We start from the raw sequence: 3,604 nt of genomic DNA, 5'->3' as shown, positions 1-3,604 counted from the left end.
TTTTTATTTTTTGTGGAAGGGTCTCTTATTTAAACAAATTTAAGACATCTCTAAATTGTCCAAATTTGTCTTACCTATTTTCACAAATGTGCATACACACATTATATTTCACGCAATTTCGTGCAAAAAGTACCACATTCTCGGTGTTTCAATGCAAACGTAAAACTCTATGCTCAGTTGGTATAATGAAAATTCAAAGTATATGTATCGTAAAACAGGACAAGGGGAATGCAGTGTACTATCCACTGCGCGTGTTGAATATACGAAACCACTTTTTAAACGAATAGCGACACAAACCTTTAATTGACAATATATACTTGATAATGAGATATAATATTTCGCACCTCCGTGTACAAATATATGCAATAACTGGCATAAGAGGTACATGTATGCATAAGGTTTTTCAATTGATTCTAGGAAATTAACATTTTACTTGTATCTTCATTTTGGAGAGTAATCATGTATGATATTTGTAGCACCACTGTGGGCTTCTGTTAATCGAAATAACCAAGAGAATGGCGTGTGAAATTTAAAAAAAAGATACAGTACCCCAACATATGTTAATGTGCCTGTCCTTAGTTATGAACCTCTACAGTTGTTGAGAGTAGTGTCTGTTAAATTAATCAATCAAGTGTCTCGACTGTGGGTCATAAGGGGTCATATAGGCTTGTCCTGAGAAACTGAAGACAAAAATAACCGAATAATTAAAACATGTCAAACAGGTTTGGCCTTTGAAATCGTGAAATTTATACTCCGTGAATATAAACCATTTTACAGTATTCTATCGACGCCTGGTTTTTGTTGACAACCTCACATTTTCGGTTATTCATTATTCATATTCATATTTGAAATTGCGAATCAAATGTAAAGTGCATGTGTATTCTTACTAACGAATAGAAAACAATAAATACAATAGGTAGGTTCTGAAATAGAACCCGTCCTGGATTAAGGTCAGGGAAATTTAAACTGCCACTGGAAACTGAGATGGTTATTGACAGAGATTGTGTCTATTGACAGGCCACCTACGGACCCTGCAAAGTATAAGTGCAAGGATTCTTAAGGTGCAGAGAGCGGGGCACTCTCTTTATCGGAATCAACGTCCCCATTCTGACTGAACGTGCCTGCGTACTTGTACATCCCGCTCAGCCAAACGGACGCCTTACTGCGGCAAGTGTTTCACTACCGATGTAGACCATATTTCTATTCCTCAGTCTCCCTTCAGGGAGTTTTTAAATAAAAAAACAACATGTTGGTCTTGTTCAGGTTTCGCACATGTTTTCCTTTCAATTTTTGAAATACTTTTTATTAATAAGCTTTAAAATCGTGCATAATACCATTCTACAGTACTAGTATTAAATAATGTTTAGTGACACATTTTATAGTACCTTATTTTGTAATAGTATACCTTTTGCTAAAACTTGAATAGTTACTTACAAAGGTTTTTTTTTTTTTTTAGAATCTGATACACAATCATGATTAAACTAAAGTGTATGTGGACCACAAATACTACAGTAAACATAAAAGGGTTAAAATAGCCCCAAAAATGTGATGGTACTAGAACAGAGCACACATAAATAGCTGAAGTTAGAAGTTAGTATTGTCGACATGAGATAAGAAAAACCTAATCTAGTGAAAGTTTCAAAAATTTAAGTGTGAGTTTTACCAACTGTTTGGAGGGATTTAGCGAATTTTTTTTTGTAGATCTGTTCCATTTTATTAGGCGCCAGACACTACTTTTGTTGCTAATCCATAGTGATAACATTAACAATACAGATAAAAACAATTAGATTTCAATTAATCAAAGAGTGAACAGTCTTTGATGAAGTGTTACACCAATTTTCTGCTTTAGTGCCCTCATTACGAGATGGCTTCGTACATTTCCCATATCTTACGCTATAATATTTGTCTCGCCAGTTCATTTTGGTATACATCTTCCTCCACTCATTTCTGTTTGTGACCTCAGTGTTTCTATAACATGCTGATCTTTCGTTTTAAATTTTTTCCAAAAATAAATGTTATTTAGAACAAAAAGGAACAGCAAATATCTTGAAACAAGCACAAAAGAATGTGATATTAAAAACGGATTATACTAAAATTTTAAATAATAGTTGAAACGTTGTAGATTATTCTTGGGTGGCAAATCATTAATATTTTATGCATATTTTATTATTGATAATAGTGAGCAATATGGTATCTTAACAATTTTATATTTATATTACATATGTGAACAGTTTACATTTTAAGTTCTGTTCTTATTTTATTTGCTTTCCACTGACTCCTATCTGCAACGTTAGTTTCGTTTACTAAGTAGTTGATTGTGTGAATCCAAACGCGGTTTTAAATTTACAAACAAGCTTTCGCTTAATTTCCCGCCACTTGATTCCATTGTCTTTTTGTGTCTTCAGATTAGAGAACGTAACAATGAAAGGCATGTGGTTTACATTTCGCACTTGGACTACCATTAACTCGGCAATTTCTGTCAAATTAAGACAGGCACCACGCGACAGTGAACCGATTAATTGCTGATATCGCGTGTATTGACAGTGGTTTGTCCAATACTGAATATGACGGGAAATTAATTCAAAAAACGTTTTGATCTAATTCTGTTTTAATGTGGAAAAAGAATAATTGATTTATATAATTGTTAAAATTCAAGTTCCGGATGAAATTAGACGATTTGTATATATTTGCATTTAGTAACATATTCTGCTTATTTAAGGATTTGGCTACTCTTGTTTTTGGCTTTTTGTTAGATATTCTAAATTCTCTAGTTTACGCCATGTAGTGCCAATGCAAATTTTGGCCGTTAACCTATAACATATTGTTTAAAAAGCTATTTTTGAAAATCTTATATAATCTTTGTTCTTTCATAAAATAAATTAAAAGATAAAAGGTGCCAATGTTAAATATATGAAAACTCTGGAGTAAAATCAGTTTCCGACAAATTTTCAATGGCTTAATTATATCTCGAAATCACTTTCTGCTTTTTTCCTTCTTTTTTAATTCCTTTATTTTATACTCTTAATTTAAAGCACTCTTTTTAAAAAGCATTTTTTTTAAAGAGTAGCGACTATCACAAGAAGAAAATTAGCGAATACTGCTTACTACTGGATGTTGATTCATTGTATAGGGAAGATTATAAATTTGAAATTCTTCGTAAACTTTTCAATAAAATATCAAAATGTTTACTTAAATCTATAATTATTAACAATAAAGGTGACATTAACCTTAATTTCATAATATTTTTATTATATACACAAATTCTATTTTAAAAAATTGAGTTTTGTCTTGAAGAGTTTTACATCATATTTTTATTGAACGGCTATTGCCAACTATGACTCAAACATTGAATGAAATTTTACGAAACGAATTTAAATAAACTCAATGAAATCATCAAATTTCAGTATTCATTTACCATGTAATTATCCCTTAATCTCTTATCTGAGTTTTAACAATATTGTTTGTTCTTCAATTAAGACACGTGCTGGAATCTTGACGATTTTAAGCGAAGTGACAAATAAATCTTTTCGCTATCTAGGTTCATCTGTAATCAATTGTCCGCATGAATGTAACCTGTTAAGTCTTAATCAGGAAATAGTTACAA

This window comes from Mytilus edulis, chromosome 5 (genome assembly GCF_963676685.1).
Source record: "Mytilus edulis chromosome 5, xbMytEdul2.2, whole genome shotgun sequence".
NCBI classification, from domain to species: domain Eukaryota; kingdom Metazoa; phylum Mollusca; class Bivalvia; order Mytilida; family Mytilidae; genus Mytilus; species Mytilus edulis.
The sequence above is the reverse complement of the archived record's forward strand: the minus strand, read 5'-3'. Positions refer to the sequence as shown.